General features: G+C 42.4%; 1 pseudogene; it reads right to left on the bottom strand.

The window, feature by feature from the left end:
- Positions 1 to 305: 305 nt before the first annotated feature.
- Positions 306 to 1,736, bottom strand: LOC100406071 (actin, cytoplasmic 1 pseudogene; annotated as a pseudogene).
- Positions 1,737 to 18,798: the final 17,062 nt, after the last annotated feature.

Below are 18,798 nucleotides of genomic sequence, written 5' to 3'. Positions count from 1 at the left end.
CTTTCAGCTTTGTGCCCTTTAAAACTGCCATTATTATTATTATTATTTTCTTTTTCTTTTTTTTTTTCACTTTTAAGGTGGGCACTTTATTCAACTGGTCTCAAGTCAGTGTACAGGTAAGCCCTGGGTGCCTCCACCCACTCCCAGGGAGACCAAAAGCCTTCATACATCTCAAGTTGAGGGACAAAAAAACGGGTAGCCAGAGGCTAAAATCTTTCAAAACAAAACAAAATAAAAAAAGTATTAAGGCGAAATTTAAAATTTTTTTCATTACTTAATTTAGTCCTCGGGAGAGGACTGGGCCATTCTCCTTAGAGAGAAGTGGGGAGGCTTTTGGGAGGGCAAGGGACTTCCTGTCACAATGCATCTCACGATATTTGGAATGACTTAAAAAAAACAATGTACACAATCAAGTCCTCGGCCACATTGTAGAACTTTGGGGGATGCTCGCACCAACCGGCTGCTGTCACCTTCACGGTTCCAGTTTTTAAATCCTGAGTCAAGCCAAAAAAAATAACCAAAACAAAACAAGAAAACAAATAAAGCCATGCCAATCTCATCTTGTTTTCTTCACAAGTTAGGTTTTGTCAAGAAAGGGTGTAACACAACTAAGTCACAGTCCGCCTAGAAGCATTTGCGGTGGACGATGAAGGGGCCGGACTCATCATACTCCTGCTTGCTGCTCCACATCTGCTGGAAGGTGGACAGCGAGGCCAGGATGGAGCCACCGATCCACACTGAGTACTTGTGCTCGGGAGGAGCAATGATCTTGATCTTCATCGTGCTAGGTGCCAGGGTGGTGATCTCCTTCTGCATCCTGTCAGCGATGCCAGGGTACATGGTGGTACCATGAGACAGCACTGTGTTGGCATACAGGTCTTCGCGGATGTCCATGTCACATTTCATGACGGAGTTAAAGGTAGTTTCGTGGATGCCACAAGATTCCATGCCCAGGAAAGAAGGCTGGAAGAGCGCCTCAGGGCAGCGGAACCGCTCGTTGCCGATGGAGATGACCTGACCATTGGGCAGCTCCAGGGAGGAACTGGAGGCTGCCGTGGCCATCTCCTGCTTGAAGTCCAGGGCGACATAGTGCAGCTTCTCCTTGATGTCACGCACGATTTCCTGCTCAGCTGTGGTGGTGAAGCTGTAGCCGCACTTGGTGAGGATCTTCATGAGGTAGTCAGTCAGGTCCTGGCCAGTCAGGTCCAGACTCTGGATGGCAGGGGGGAGGGCATACCCCTCATAGATGGGCACAGTTTGGGTGACCTTATCACCGGAGTTCATCACGATGCCAGTGGTACGGCCAGAGGCGTAAAAGGAAAGCACAGCCTGCATGGCCACACACATGGCTGGGGTGTTGAAGGTCTCAAACATGATCTGGGTCATCTTCTCATGCTTGGCCTTGGGGTTCAGGGGGGCCTCAGTAAGCAGCACAGGGTGCTCCTCAGGAGCCACACACAGCTCGTTGTAGAAAGTGTGGTGTCAGATCTTCTCTATGTCATCCCAGTTGGTGACAATGCCATGCTCGATGGGGTACTTCAGGGTCAGGATGCTTCTCTTGCTCTGGGCCTCGTCACCCACGTAGGAGTCCTTCTGACCCATGCCCACCATCATGCCCTGGTGCCTGGGGTGCCCCATGGTGGAGGGGAAGACGGCCTGGGGAGCATCGTCGCCCATGAACTTGCCTTGCACATGCTGGAGCCGTTGTCGACAACAAGTGCAGCAACATCATCCATGGTGAGCTGGCGGCAGGTGTGGACGGGCAATGGAACGGCAAGGGCGAGGCTCTGTGCTCGTGGGGCAGATGCGGTCTCAGTGGTCCAATATTATTATTTTCAAGGTTAACCTTAATTTTTACTAGCCTACTCTGTAATTCTCTAAAATTAAATTATTGGCTTTCTTTAAAATTACCTTATTTTTAATGGGATAAAATTGTCCTTATTTGCAATTTCAAGATGAATGGATAGGCCAGGTTTGGTGGCTCGTGCCTGTAATCCTAGCACTTTGGGAGGCCAAGGCGGGTGGATTGCCTGAGCTCAAGAGTTCAAGACCAGCCTGGGCAACACAGTGAAACCCTGCCTCTACTAAAATACAAAAAATTAGCTGGACATGGCAGTGTGCACTTGTAATCCCAGTTACTCAGGAGGCTGAGACAGGAGAATCACTTGAACCTGGGAAGCAGAGGTTGCAGTCAGCCAAGATCGCACCATTGCACTCCAGCCTGGGTGACAGAGTGAGACTCCATCTCAAAAAAAAATTAAAAAAAAAAAAAAAAGATGAACAGGGTAGACATGTGTCTTAGTCTGTTTTCTGTTATTATTACTGAATACCTGAGACTGGATAATTTATAAAGAAATACTTTTATTTCATACAGTTCTGGAGGCTGGGAAGTCCAAAGTCGAGGGGCTGCATCTGGTGAGGACCTTCTTGCCATTGGGGACTGTCTGCAGGGTCCTGAGGTGGTGCTAGGAATTGCATGGCAAGGAGGCTCATGAGTGATGGCCAAACTGATTTTTATAACAGACCCACTCTGTTATGAACCTCCTCCCTCGTAATAATCCATTAATCAATTAATCCATAAGTGTATTAATCCACTCATTAAGGCAAAGCCCTCATGACTGAGTCATCTTTTAAAGGCCCCGCCTGTTAGGACTTTTACATTGAGGATTAAGTTTCAGCTTGAGTGTTGGAGGGGACAAATGTTCAAATCATAGCAGAATAAGATTGGGGCTGCGTGAGATTTGGAAGTAAAGCTCTTTGGGGGAAAGGTTGTGCTGAGTGATTTCTGTTAGACGTAAACACACACACAGCAAAAGAGAAATGCCATAGAGGAGCTTCTTTGCTGCAGACCCTCAAATGTGGTTCTTCTTGCTTGCTTTGGAGACAAAATATAAACATCTATCAATTATTTCAAAGATGACCAAGCAGTCACTGCAAATTGATGTGGAAGAATCAAATAGAACTTCACGTATGAATTTTGAGAACAAACTAAGTGGTCCTTGGAGTAACCTGGTACAAGGATGATTTGAGTAAAAACAGCTCTTGAACACTGGTAAAATCTCATTTTAATGAATTTGAGGGAGATAGAAATAGCTTTGTTACATTCCAATTATATTTAAATGGGACCTATTAAACAGAGCACAGAGGTGGTGGTATTTACTTGATTTAGTTTATCTAAATAAAGCAGGCATTTTGTTTCTATGTCCTGGTTTTGCTATTTTTTTTTTTAAAAAAGCACTTTTTTTCATCTCCCTTTTATTCTGTATCATGTTGAGGTATTTGCCTTGGAGATATTCCATCCCTGACCCCTAGTTCTAGTAATTTCCTCCCTCTCATTCCTTTCCAGCCTTCTTTACTCTTCTGAGATGCTAATATAACAATACTGTAACAGTGGAAAGCACTAATTCTGAACCATAGCCGTGTTTTCATTAAGCAGTTGGCTGCTATGTGGACAGGGACTTGTGAGCACATCTGTTCTACAGGATTTTTCATTTAATATAATTTTTCTGAAACCACATTGGCAAAGCACCATTATTATAAGCCATCCCCAAGGACATGGAAATAATTTTGCTAAACAGAACTCTACATTAAAATGCTATTTATAATTACGAGATTCTACTTGCATTTATCAGCTGTCCCCTCTCCCCATATATGAAAATCAACTCTGAGCTAGTGTTATTTAGATGAGGATTTTGGGCTTTGTCCTTACCTAGTTATGGGGCTGGGCCTCCTGGAGTTGCTTGCCTGTTTCCTCTGACTCATTTGACACATAATGGCAAGGTTGTTGGCCTTGGTTAGAAAGACAGTTTATGGAAGAATAAGCATTATTTATGCCAAATTAACTGGCCCTACCAAAATAGTACCCATTAATCTCATTTAATAAGATTATGATCAACTGAGATTACAAAATGCAAGAGCAGGAATGATGTCAGCTCAATATTTTTATTCCATCAGTTTATTTATTTATTTTTGAGATGCAGTCTTGCTCTAACACTCAGGCTCATAACACCCTGGAGTGCAATGGCGTGATCTCAGCTCACTGTAGCCTCTACCTCCTGTGTTCCAGTAATTCTCCTACCTCAGTCTCCCAAGTAGCTGGGATTACAGATGTCTACCACCATGCCTGGCTAATTTTTTTGTGTTTTCAGTAGAGATGGGGTTTCACTATGTTGGCCAGGCTGGTCTTGATGTCTTAATTTTACATGATTAGCCTGGCTTGGCTTCCCCAGGTGTTGGGATTACAGGTGTGAACCACTGCGCCCAACCTCAATTAGTTTATTTGATTGCAGGGTTGAGTGTTATTAATTCCTTGGATCATATCTCTTGCTTCTTTTCCAAACTCTTGTAATGCATATCTTAGACTGAGGACACTGCAAAGCTATGTCTCTGACCCTTGCTTCCAGGTGAGTGATATGAAATGGGGACTGCAGTGTTTCATGTCTGCCTGTAACTGGCTTCAGAAGGTTTTCTCATAGGAAGAAAGCTGGCTGTAGGTGAGCAGTCCCTGAAGTCTTTAGGATGGATTTTAGGCATGTTAGTTTGATCAGTGGTTCTTATTTGGGGGCAATTCTATTTCCCCGCTCCCTTCCAGGGGACATCTGGCAATGTCTGGAGACAATTCTGGCTAGTAGAACTTGGGGGTGGTGGTATACCCTGTGGGTCAAGGTCAGGGACTCTGTCTGCTAAACACTCAACAACACACAGGACAGTGCTCCACAAAGAGGAATAATTTGACCCAAAATCAAAGTAGAGCTGATGTTGAGAAACCATGAGATTTAGATAAGAACCTTGTTTGAAGCTTAATAGTCCAAAGGCTGAAGAATCATGCCAATCTACTCTACAGACTTTAATGCAGCTGTTCAAGAGTGATACATAGATCTATATTTGTGGAGCTGTTTATGATGTATTAAGTGAATAAAAGCAACTCTCCAAGTGATGATAATAATAAACAAACATTGTTATTTATAGCAAACCTTCATTGAGAAATGACTTGGTCAGGCATTGCACTAAATGCTGTAGTTGTATCATCCAATGTCATTCTTCCGACTGTATGAAGTAAGCATTAATACTGGTTCCATTTTATAAATGAGGACACTGTGGCATGGAAAAGCTCGATAAAGTTGCCTAAAATCACATAGCTGGTAAGTTCTCAGAGTTTCCTTCCTTCCTTCTTTCCTTCCTTCCTTCCTTCCCTCCTTCCCTCCTTCCCTCCTTCCCTCCTTCCCTCCTTCCCTCCTTCCCTCCTTCCCTCCTTCCTTCCTTCCTTCCTTCCTTCCTTCCTTCCTTCCTTCCTTCCTTCCTTCCTTCCTTCCTTCCTTCCTCCTCCTCCTTTTTCCTTTCTTTCTTTTCTTTCTCTCTTTCTTCCTTTCTTTTTTCTTTCTCTCTCTCTCTCCCTCCCTCCCTCCTTTCTTTCTTTTCCTCCCTCCCTCCTTCCTTCCTTTTCTTCTTCTTTTTTTTTTTTTTTTACTGAGACAGTCTTGCTCTGTCACCCAGGCTGGAGTGAAGTGGCACAATCTTGGCTCACTGCAACCTCCGCCTCTCAGGGCTCATGCAATTCTGCTGCCTCAGCCTCCTGAGTTGCTGGAATTACAGGTATGTGCCACCATGCCTGGCTAATTTTTGTATTTTTAGTAGAGATGGGGTTTCACCATGTTGACCATGCTGGGCTTGAACTCCTAATTTAATGATCCACCCACCTTGGTCTCCCAAAGTGCTGGGATGACAGGCATGAGCCACTGCACATGGCCAGGTCTCAGAGTTTCTATGCCTTGTCACCATCTCATGCACATGCACGGAAACCATGACGTGATACTGGAGATTTTATAAAAAGCAATCATCTCCCGCAGCCTTTCTCTGACATCAGTTCCATTTCCTGGAGAAAACTCCTCTGAATCCTTTTGTTTTTGGTTGTTCTGTGTCTTAACTCCACAACTCAAAAAATTACTTGATTAAAAAAAATTAAGTACCATTTATTGATTTCACACACTATGACAAAGGTGTGATTCACACTCACACTACTACGATACCCTCTGAACACCTCCTTCCCCTCTTCTTGTTTTTTGTATTTTTGAAAATTTCTGATGATCATCAATGTAACTTTAAATAATAAAATAGTAAGCCATTTTTTCATTCCATGCATTTTTATCACAACTTCCCTTTTCATGCATTCTCTACTTAATACCCCTGACTTTCTTCCTCTTTGGTTCTCTCCTCCTCTCACTGTTGGCAGAATCTTTAATATTTATGTCCTGCAAACATCAGCAAGTCTTCTGAGGCTGTCCAGGAGTTAATGTGGAGAGCTGAAAACCACTAGCTGTTGTTTATATAGCTGTGGTGATGAGTTATTCTTGGATCATGAAGGGACTAGGGCTACATTTCCTTTACTCCACGCCTAGAGTCTGCAGCCTTGAGCTCAGGTGGACAACGAAGGTACAAGTGCCAGTGAATTCTGTTTTTCTGAATAAAGACTGTGAGATGTAGAAAAATTCCTTTTTAAAGTTTCCTTTCTTGTTAAAGAATAAGTGCGCTAATACCTCTGTTAAGCCCTATCCTATGTAGCTGTTAGCTATGCCGTGCTTACAGGCATGTAGTACATTCTGTGTCCTTGTACTTTAACCAGGATATCTGTGCTGGAGGTGCTCACAGGCATGTCCCAGCTCTCCATTGCTTTTACCTGTTTAGAAAAGTTGTAAGCTGTTAGCCAATCGGGTTTTACTTAGATTGTGAAGTCTGGCTCCAACCAATGGAGATCAGACACAGCAGTAAGGACAGCCCTTAAATGCATAAGAAATACATTTTTCTGCTTTCCTTTGTTCTTTGTACTCTGGTGGCATGATGGCTAGTGAAAGTACCCTTCGTGCAGTCCAGGGAGTAAAAATTGTGTTGCTAAAAGATGCTTTGTCTCAGTGCTGATTTTTCTTTGTGGCACTGAGCACCTATTTCCAACAAAGACCATTAGCGAATCTGCCGTTTCCAGCTCATTTCTTACGCCTGTTCACTCTGCCTAGCATCTCTCCTGGATTCTAAAGAACCATCTCCAGTCACTTCTCTGGTTGCTACACGGACCTAGTCCTTTTGAAAATTCTATCAGAATATGCAACTCTACTGAATTTTATTTCTTTTTGTGAATATTCTGTTTTATGTGTTGACATTTTACTACTTAATTTAATGGATAACAAAGAGTGTATAAGAGAGTCTAGACTGTATCCTCCCAGAAGGGAGTTTGGATGTGTTTTTTCCCTTTGATTTATGAGCCCAGCGTGGTCCCTTGGCACTTTGGAGAATCAGTTCCTGAGGGTCCCTTTGACCTTTGAAGACAGCCTCTGAGGAGAGCTGGCACCACACTTCTAAGACTCCTGCTCTTGGCAACCATTAAATTAAAAGAATATTCCCTTAAGATAGCAACAGTGCTCTTCAGAACATTCCCAGGTGAAGGAACATTTGGCTGTACATGAGAAGCCTGTGAAGTAGAAGCTTTGAGCCCACTGTGCATCAATTTCATATTGAACCAGTGTCGTGTGGGCTGAGAAGTGGAGGAAGTCACACGCAGAGGAGACTCCTTAGTCATCCTATCCCAAGTTTAACTCTCAAAAATAGACAAGGGGTCTGTGAATTTCTGTAAGGCTCTGGGGGAGGAGGCTTGAGCGCTCATCTGTCCTGAAGAGGATGGCTGTAGAGGTAGGAGAGGATTTACATGGGCTGCGAGGTGTTTCTGTCCCTTCTCCTCCACCCCCACTTCTCAGTAACCCCCTAGAATGATGCATGGGTTCTGTAAGATGCCTTGCAGACACGTTTCAGACTCCCTGCCTGTTTTTTAGAATTAAACTCATGAAAGGATCACCTGAGGGGTCTCCTCTTAGTGGGATTTCCTCCACTTCTCAGTCCTTGCCACAGGTTAGGGATTGGTTCAGTGTCAGATTGACACACACTGAACTCCTGTGCACAATTCTCCTGACATCAGCCACCCATGAATAAACTTGAGTGAATGAATCTATTTAGTATCCTGGAAACATTCTGAAAAGTTTTCTAGTGTATAGGAACGATTTCCTTCTTACAATGGGGAAACTGACTATGGCTCTCTAAAAACAGATCTTTAGGATAAAGTGGTGGTTTGCCTGCTAGTTTATTCATCTTGATAACAAATAGAAAATGGTCTGCTCCCCTTCCTGCCTCTGCCAAAAAAAAGAGAAACAAACAAACAAACAAAAATCAAACACAATAGGCTGGGCGAGGTGGCTCACGCCTATAATCCCAGCGCTTTGGGAGGCCAAGGTGGGTGGATGACAAGGTCAGGAGTTTGAGGCCAGCCTGGCCAACATGGTAAAACCCCGTCTCTACTAAAAATACAAAAATTAGTCCAATCAGTGGAACATGTGTGCCTGTAATCCCAGCTACTCTGGAGGCTGAGGCAGGAGAATTGCTTGAGCCTGGGAGGTGAAGGTTACATGCAGTGAGCTGAGATTGCACCACTGCACTCCAGCCTGGGTAACAGAGTGAGACTCTGTCTCAGGGGGAAAAAAAATCAAACACAATAAAACAGAGAAACTTGATGATAGAAAATGTGTGATGTGGTTTTGTAATCGGGGGATGGGAGCAAGTTGCAGGGGTGTTCCAAAGATGCTCACTGTTTACTGATCAGATGTATTTTCCCAGGTCCTTGGGCCTCACTCAACCAAGAATGGGGAGAGAGCCCTGGTGGTGCAGTGAGCTTGTTCAAGTAAGTATCGGACCCAGAGAGTTTTGCAGAAAAGTGATTTATTAGGCAGAGAGAGAGAGAGAGAGAGAGAGAGAAAGAGAGAAAGAAAGAGAAGTGGGGGAGGGGGTGGGGAGAGAGAGAGAGAGAGAGAGAGAGAGAGAGAGAGAGAGAGAGATCCTATGCTGTCATGGGAGGGTATCCAGAGATGGAGTCTGCACAGGTAAGGGGTAGGGGGACTTTTAGTCTGGGAGTTACCCAGCCCCATTCAAGTTCTTGTTCCATGAGAGGAGTTCCTTTAAACTTCCTCTGGAGTGATTGATCTTCAACTCTGATGCTGGATTGGCTGTCTGGCTCAAAATAGGGCACCTCCTTCAAAGGCTTTTGGCGGGCTTTCTAAACAAAGGAAGCTCACCTGGGCTGTTTACCTTCCCAAGAGCAAGCGAGGAGCGGGAAAGTTAGACAAAGAACTCTAGGCTCCTGGATGGGGAGGTGGGTGGAGGTATGGCATGAGGAAGGTCTTGTTTCTGAAACTATGCCCCTTGTGGGCCTGGGAAGATAAGTTAACATAGTCCCTCACTTTGTGCAGAGTTTGTGTCTTTTGTGAAGGGGTCTGTGAGTCCTAGTGTAGCAGGGGAGGAGTTCTTTCTGACCTCAGGGAAGAGAGTCAGCTGCCATCCTGGGGGAGCTGGGAACCTTCCAGAAAGATTGACAAACATGCTGCTAAGGAAAGTTTTGTTACACTGCACAATCTGACTCTGTGCTGAATTATTGCTTGAAATGTGCACCTGGAACATCCTCCCATCCATGGAATTTTCCAGAATGACATTCATGCACCAATCTCATTTTACTTTCGTATCCTCATGTTATCTTTTCTGAAGTTGTGACCATTTAGAGGTATTTTGGAACACACTCTCCAGTCGCTAAAAATCCTCTAGTGACAGGAGGAAGTGGGGAAAAATGCAAAAAGCTCCTACCTTTTCAATCTTAGATTTTAACACCATCTGATTAAAAGACCCTTGATTTTTAAAAGCCATTTCTCCCATGTTTAAGGTTTAAAGTCTTTTTCTCAGGCTCCTGGGATGGGAATTTTGATAGCAGAGCAGAGAAGAGTCACCCTTATCTCAGTGGACACTTGAAGGATGACTTGTGAACTTTCACTGAAATTGACTTCTTCTGATTCCACTTCTTGGTAAGATGTAGTGTGTCCCAAAGCAATAATTTCCTGACACGGCTGTGCATTGGAATGACTTGTGACATTTACAAAAAGGAAGCCACACACACACACACACACACCAGAGAGGCAAACCTACTGAATCAGAATCTCCAGTAATCTGCATGCATTACAAACTCTCCAAATGATTCTGAGGTGGGCCACCTGTGCACATTACTGCGGATCTTAGTATATGTGTCCCTGCTGACAATTTCTTTGTAGGCTTTCTCATATCTGAATACAATTTGATGAGCTTTTGAATTTTATTTACACTAATCATTGGGACTGGCTACATAATTTTCAGGGCCCAGTGCAAAATGATAATGCGGGCTCCTTGTTCAAAACATTATTAAGAATTTCAAGATGGAGACAGCAAAGCATTAAACCAAGTACAGGGCCTGATGTTTCTGCACAGGCTGCATACCTGTCTATGAAACCAGCCCTGCTAATCATCTATTAGCTGTTAATGAAACACAAAGTTTTGGATAAACAGCATTTCCAAAGCTCAGTTTGTAGGGAGGGCATCTGGAAGGTGAAGACTAAATATCTATGGGTTATTATTATTTTTTCTTTTGAAATGACATTATGCTCTTGTTGCCCAGGCTGTAGTGCAATGGCATAATCTCGGCTCACCACAACCTCCACCTCCAGGGTTCAAGTGTTTCTCCTGCCTCAGCCTCCCGAGTAGCTGGGATTACAGGCATGCGCCACCACACACAGCTAATTTTTGTATTTTTAGTAGAGACAGGGTTTCTCCATGTTGGTCAGCCTGGTCTCTAACTCTTGATCTCAGGTGATCCGCCCGCTTCAGCCTACCAAAGTGCTGGGATTACAGGTGAAGCCACTGCATCTATGGGATATTTCTTAGCAGATAAGTCCCTGACAGAGGAACGTATCTGGTCAAACCAGGCTGCCATGTAAAGCTAGGTAGGTTTGTTCTGCAAAGCTCTAGAGGGCATCAGGCTATATGATGTTACCCTCCTGTGTGTGCAGTGGACAACCTGGACAACCATATGTAGAACAGCTAGGTGAAGACAAATTCTGCTTAGAAACCTGGGGGATATGGCTGGAAAAAAATGTATATATACCTCTGGTCAAGATTCAGAGGTATTTAAGTAAGAAGTCCTGCCAGGCATAGTGGCATGCACCTGTAGTACCAGCTACTTGAGAGTCTGAGGTGGGAGGATCACTTGAGCCCAGGAATTGGAACTTAGCCTGGGCAACATAGCAAGACCCCATGTCTAAAAAAAAATTAAAACAAAACAGCAAATCAAAAATTAAACAACAAATCCATATTTATTTACCTCTGTAGTAAATAATTAACTAAGATTTTGTGTAAAATTATTAATTCCCCTTCTAACTTCCTGTTTTAAGTCTGAACAGATGTTTAACAGAAGCCAACAGTTATAGGAGGAGAGAGATTTAGATGGAGACGAGAGCTCCAGTTTTCAAAGTAACTTTTTGAAATCCTAAGAATGCTCAGCACTGTGCTCGAGGTCTTTTGGAAAAGGTTTCTTCACTAATGATACAGATTAACATTTGTTTCATAGTTTCAGGAGGTTTTTCTAATACAATAGTTCATTTAATTTTATCTGCATACGGTTTTATCCTTATCTCCTTTTGATAAATGAACAACTGAAGCTCAGAGGGGTTAAGTGATGCCTTGAGGGGCTCTGTGCAAGCAGATAGTAGAGTGGAGATAGGACCCGGGACCATCTGATGCAGGTCCCACTCTTCATTTTAGAGATTCTAGGTTTCTCCTTAACAGGGGCACAGTTATCACATCCATTTTCAAATATCAGACCAATCATAAGAAACTGGATAGGACCTCAGGATAAAAATCTCTTGCATGAAAAGAGTTTAGATTTTGCTCAGAATGAAGATATTTATTCTTGCCAACTATGTTCTTCTATAATTATAATCCTCCTGTAAAAATCTTCTCAGATTATATACAAATGTAGTTTATTCAATGTTGTTACCAGTTTGAACTGCTGTAACAAAATATCATCGACTCTTGTGACTTAAATCAACAGACTCCATTTCTTATAGTTCTGGGGGCTGGAAAGTCCAAGATCAAGGTGCTGACAGATTTAGTATCTGGGGAGGGCTCTCTTTCTGGCTTGCAGATGGCCACCTTCTTGCTGTGTGTTTGCATGGTCTTTCCTCAGTGTATGTACTTTGTCTTCCTTTTCCTATAAGGGGATTAGCCTCATCATGAGGGCCATAGCTTCATGACTTCATTTAAGCCTAATTGCCTTCCAAAGGCCCCACCTCCAGATGCCATCACATTTGAGGTTAGGGCTTCACATACTAATTTTGGGAGGACACAAATATTCAGCTCATAACACTAAATTTACAAAAAAGTGATTGCTTTAATTCAAAAATTGCCTCAACTATATATTTTTTGCTTACTTTTACTGAGTGATAATTCTATAACAGATATATTTCTTAAGTACTTAATATATACAATTCGGGGAGAACGATCCAAGATGGCCGATTGATAACAGCTCTGGATTGCAGCTCTCAGTCAAAGCACAGAGAACTAGAGGACGCCACACTTTCAGACAAATTCTGGTCACTCTTGGAGCAGAAGATCTCCAGTGGAGGAACCACACAGGTCACCAGCGCAACTCTTGTGGCCACCGCAGCGGCTTCGCTGGCACCTCGGCGCGGCAGCTCTTGGAGCAGAGTAAACAGGGCCGGCTCCCCTTCTGACTGAGGTTTGGAGAACCCACATGGGTCCCCATCACGACCCCTGAGACTGGTGCAGCGGCTGTGACGGCACCTCAGCGCGGCAGCTCTTGGCGCGGAGTAAACGAGACTGGTTCCCCTTCTGACCGAGGTTTGGAGCCCGGGGAAGGCAGAGTCGCCCATTACAGACACAAGAAGGAAGCCAGACAGGAGAATCCTGGGCAGAAAAGCACCATCAGTCTTAATGCCACCATTCTGGCCCTGGGAACTAACAACTTGGACATCCAATCAAGAGACCTAATCTGAAAGTTGGTAATTTCAAAGACGACAGGAGGATAAATTTACAATGATGGGAAGAAACCAGCATAAAAAGGCTGAGAATACTCAAAATCAGAATGTCTCTCCCTCTAAAGATGATCACAGTTCCACATCAACAATGGAACAAGGCTTGATGGAGAACGAGTGCATCCCAATGACAGAATCACTCTTCTAGGAATGGATAATAAGAAACTTCTGTGAGGTAAAAGAACAAGTTGTAGCCCAACGTAAAGAAACTAGAAACTTTGAAAAAAGGTTTGACGAAATCCTATTGAGAATAGACAACTTAGAGAGGAATATAAGTGAATTAATGGAACTGAAGAATACGATACAGGAACTCCGAGAAGTTTGCACAGGTTTAAACACTCGAATTGTTCAAGAAGAAGAAAGGATAACAGAGGTCAAAGTCCAATTTAATGAAAGAAAACAAGAAGACAAGATTAGTGATAAAAGGATAAAAAGGAATGAGCAAACTCTCCAAGAAATGTGGGACTATGTGAAAAGACCAAATTTATGTTTGATAGGTGTACCTGAATGCGACGGAGAGAATGAATCCAAGCTGGAAAATACCCTTCAGGATATTATTCAGGAAAATTTTCCTAAACTAGCAAAGCAGGTCAGCATTCAACCCCAGGTAATACAGAGAACACCACAAAGATATTCCTCAAGAAGAGCAACCCCAAGGCACATAATCGTTAGATTCACTAGGGTTGAAACGAAGGAGAAAATACTAAGGGCAGCCAGAGAGAAAGGTCAGGTTACCCACAAAGGCAAGCCTATCAGACTTACAGCAGATCTCTCAGCAGAAACTCTACAAGCCAGAAGAGAGTGGGGGCCAATATTCAACATCCTCAAAGAACAGAACCTTCAGCCCAGAATTTCATATCCAGCCAAACTAAGCTTCACAACTGAAGGAAAAATAAAATCTTTTATGAACAAGCAAGAACTCAGAGATTTTATTACCATCAGTCCTGCTTTACAAGAGCTTCTGAAAGAGGCATTACACACAGAAAGAAACAACCAGTATTAGCCTTACTAAAAATATACCAAAAAGTAAAGTGCACCAACATAAAGAAGAATTTTTGTCAATGAATGGATCAAACAGCCAGTTAACATAAAATGGCAGTAACCCTAAATTTAAATCAACTAAATCCCCCAATCAAAAGACACAGCCAAAACCCAATGGCATGTTACATCCAGACCTGTTTCACAGGCAAGGATACACAAAGACTCAAACAAAGGAATGGAGAAAGATTTACCAACCAAATGGAGAGCAAAAATAAATAAATAAATAAACAAACAAACAAACAAACAAACAAACAAATAAATAAATAAATAAAAAGCAGGAGTTGCAATTCTCGTAGCAGATAAAATAGATTTTAAAGCAACAAAGATATAGTGGTAAAAGGATCAATGCAACAACAAGAGCTAACGATCCTAACACCCAGATACATAGAGACTTAGATTCAATGAGACAGAAAATTAATAAGGATATTAAGGACTCGAACTCAGATCCGGAACAAGTAAACTTAATAAATATTTATAGAGCTCCCCACTTCAAATACATAAAATATACATTCTTGTCAATACCACATCACACCTACTCATAGGTTTAAATGAAACATTGATTGGCCATTATTAATACCCATTTTTTTTTCAGAATAAAGCAATATTTCCGTTCACCCTCCCTCTCTCTCTTCCTCTTTCTCTCCTTTACTCATTTTTTTTTCTTTCCTTCTCTCAAAAAAAGAAATCAACTTGTAAACCTCTAGATCCAGGTCGGCAATGTCTCTCTCATTGCTTGAATTCCTTCCTTTTCTTCCCTCCCTCCCTCCCTCCCTCCTCCCCTCCTCCCTTCCTTCCTTCATCCCTTCCTTCCTCCCTCCCTTCCTCCTTCCCTCCCTTCCTGCCTTCCTCCCTTCCTCCTTCCCTCCCTAAAAAAAAAATATATATATACAATTCATTATTCTCCATGACATTTATGGGTAAAATAAACATAATAATAAAAGCTAAAAGCTAAAAATAAAGCCTATATCCAGGAGCTACCACTAGGGATTCTGAAACAACTAGTCTAAAATGAGACTTGGGCATTGGTATTCTGACAATCGAATATCCATTTTAGTGTGCATTCAAGGTTAAGAATGAATGATCCATACACAAGCTTAAGAAGCTACTGAATATTTTGGTATACTGAGAATGCATCAACGAGCTATTGCTACGTAACAGATAATCACAAAATTCCACAGCAGCAAGCATTTATTGTCCACATGTGCATCTCAGGAGTGGCTGGGGAGCTCTGATGACCCCAATATGGTTGACTGGGCTTGGCTTCTGGCCATGAGTTTAGTTTATCTTGGGTTCACATGGCTCTCGTTTTTTGCGGACCAGCAATGTACTCCTGACAATGGTAGAACTGCAAGGGAAAGGAGGAGAAACATTTTATGTCTTCTCAGGCCTAGGCTTGGTACCGTTAGTATTTCCTTTCTGCCCATGTTCCACTGGGCCAGAATAAGTCATATGGCCAATCCCAGCTTCACCGGGCTCTGCAACCTGACAGTACTTTTAGGCTACATTCCTTGGACAGACCTCTCATGGTGGATATTTTGAGCAGAGTTACAACTGAGAATTACTATCTCACGCTGCATGAGACTCCCAGACTTAACAAGACTGCAAGAAGATAATTAGTGTTTCCTTCATTTAATGAAACTGGTAATTTAAAAATTATCTCCCAAATCACTGGCTTTCTATAACCATGTATTCACCCTCCTTTTATAAAGAAACATTTTTGTTAACTGTCTGTTGGGGTTGTGCAAAGCCCTATTGAATCCTGAAGCAAAAGGAAAAATTAGAAATATTAATCTTAATTTATAATCTTTTGTTTATCATTAACTTTTTCCATTTATTGTTGTGTTTTCAAGTATTGCATTAAATTGTTATGTATATTGATCCCTGAGTTTTCTGGTTTTCTCTTAGTTCTGGTTCTGCTCTTTGTGAATGTGTGGCTAGGTGTGTTTGTGGCCTCCAAGGACCTGTCCTTGTTCCCAAGGATGCTGCTGTGTGTACAGCTTTCTTTCCTACTTCAGCTCTTTCCACAAACTGCTTTCCTAGTACAAAACTCAGAAGTCTGCATTTGCTAAGTAAATATGCCTATGTGATACACCCTCCATTTCTGTGTTGGGATGGGCCAGGGCACCCTGCCTCATCTGATATCAGGCTGACCTCCAGAAGTTCTAGTGGGAAGCCTGTCCCTACCTCCCAGCAGTCTCTGAACTCAGGATCTGGGGAACTCAGCAGTCAGCTGAAAGATTCTTCATGCATTCCTCCACAGGGCACCAGGGCATATGGTAGGTACAAATTAAACACAGTAGCAACCTAGATACCTAATTATTCCCTAAGGCAGATATGTAACTCAAGCATACTGATAACTCTGGGTTATAAACTTAAACCTTTTACTATTAATTTTGTAAAATGTACAGACAGAAAAAATGTACCATTTTAATAACCTTAGAAAGGTGACTTTTGGATCCATAAAATCACATGGGTTAATGACACAACACAGATTTTGGAGTCACAAAGACAAGAGTGTGTATCTTGGATCAACTAGGTGCTATATGTGTGACTTTGAGAACATTTCTTAACCCCTCTGAGTCTCAATTTAATAAGGGTAATGGCCTTTGTCTTTGAGGTGGTGGAAGATGTATGTAGCCCAGGGCATATAATAGAGCTTAAAAGAAATAATAATTAGGAGATACCTGAGATGTTGAGCTTGAAGGCATGTTGATTTCAGCCTTAAAGCTCTCTAACAGCATAACTCTTTAGATAGAAGATCTTAAAATTGTATTACACTTTCACTTTGCTGCTTATGTAGAATAGACTGGGCCTGCATTGTCTTTTTCTGATACACCAAGGCCATTAATAGGCACAGCTGTTTCTGGGGCTATGCTGAAATGCAGAATGCCTCAGGACTTATTGATTCATGAAGGGCAACTCGTCCTTATATGCCTCGCTTGACGTGTCAGTGTGCTGATCTGCATTTTTTGCTCTTTGGTCTTCTCCATAGCTGTCACAAGTTTGCTGTCACTTGTCCTTGGTCTTACTTGCCTCCTTTTACTTGCTAGTCCTGACTTGTGGTAGCCTTGTAAACCAGATGTTAGCTTAATAAAACATGTAGACAGAAAAAGTATTAATAAAAGGCACTAAAAAGTATTAATAGGCTGTAAGGACCAAGGGAATCCCTATGCGTAGTGTGTACCTTTTGTGGCATCTCTCTTACAAAGGGATTGCTTCATGGTGGCAACCTAAATAGACAAAGTTGCCAGGTGTCTGGATTTTGGATGGTGAAGTGCCATTATAATAGTTGACATGGCTCTTAATGGATGAAAGGGCTTAGATCTTTTCTCAACTAGTATCATGGCTGTACCCTGAGAGTCAGGACTTTATTTTGTATGACTTGATCTCCTTCACAATGCCCAGCATATTCCATATCCATAATAGCTGGTAAATTGTGCATTGCATTAAATTAGATTTAATGTAATTTGTTTATCTAGGAGAAAGTAAATGTCTCCAAATCATATTAACAGAGGGTCAAAAACAAAACATAAATTTTTAAAGAGGACTCACTTTCCCTTGGAAAAACTATAAATGTAATTTAAGAGAAACTCTGGAATGTTGTTTAAGGATGTGGGATGCCACCTCTTCATCACAGTGCTGTTAGTCTGTCAGGTGACTGTACCCATTGGTATGGCACTGCCCCCAGCACAGGAAATTTCAAATGAGAGAAACATGTAGACGGAAAGAGAAGCAAATATTGTGGCCTTAAATTATTTCCTGTATGTGTATGTTAGGGTAGACAAAAGTGAAATGAACTCGTGTGGAATTCAGGTGAAATTCACTGAGAATCCATCTAGAGAAACTCTTACTCCTGAAAAGGATACATCCCTATGAATGCTCCCCAAATGGAGCCCCCCTAAGTGTTGATCTATATCGGAGTGGATAAATCATGGTATATTCATGCAGTAGAATGCTATATAGTTTTAAAAATTAATGAATTACATACAATACATTCAATTCATACACAATATGATTAACTTTCTTTTATTTATATTTATTTATTTATTTATTTGAGATGGAATTTCGCTTTTTCGCCCAGGCTGGAGTGCAATGGCACAATTTTGGCTCACTGCAATTTCTGCCTCCCGGGTTCAAGTGTTTCTCCTGCCTTAGCCTCCTGAGTGGCTGGGATTACAGGAATTTGCCACCTCCCCTTGATAATTTTGTATTTGTAGTGGAGACGGGGTTTCTCCATGTTGGTCAGACTGGTCTCGAATTCCTGACCTCAGATCATCTGCCTCCCTTGGCCTCCCAAAGTGCTGGGATTACAGGCGTGAGCCCCCAGGCCCGGATAGTATGACTAATTTTCAAAATAAAATGTTGGAAAATCACAGGATAGTATGGGTCACTGGCTTGCAGTTAGGTAAAGATAACAGAGAGTCACTCTGGAGGTTCTAGGGGAGGCTTAATTTCTTGCCTCTTCCAGCTTCTGGTGCCACCAGAGTTCCTTGGCTTGTGCCAACATCACTCCAATCTCTGCCTGTCTCTTCATACTGCCTTCTCCTCTGTGTGTGTATAATTGCCCTCTGTCTTTTTCTTGTAAGGACCCCTCCCTTTTTTTTTGAGGCAGTGTTTTTTCACTCTTATTGCCCAGGCTGGAGTGCAATGGCGTGGTCACAGCTCACTGTAACCACTGCCTCCTGAGTTAAAGTGATTCTTTTGCCTCAGCCTCCCAAATAGCTGGTATTACAGACATGTGCCACCAGGCCCAGCTAATTTTATATTTTTAGTAGATTCGGGGTTTCACCATGTTGGTCAGGCTAGTCTCAAACTC

This window comes from Callithrix jacchus, chromosome 21 (assembly GCF_049354715.1).
Source record: "Callithrix jacchus isolate 240 chromosome 21, calJac240_pri, whole genome shotgun sequence".
NCBI lineage: Eukaryota > Metazoa > Chordata > Mammalia > Primates > Cebidae > Callithrix > Callithrix jacchus.
This window is presented reverse-complemented; position numbering and strand designations above follow the sequence as displayed.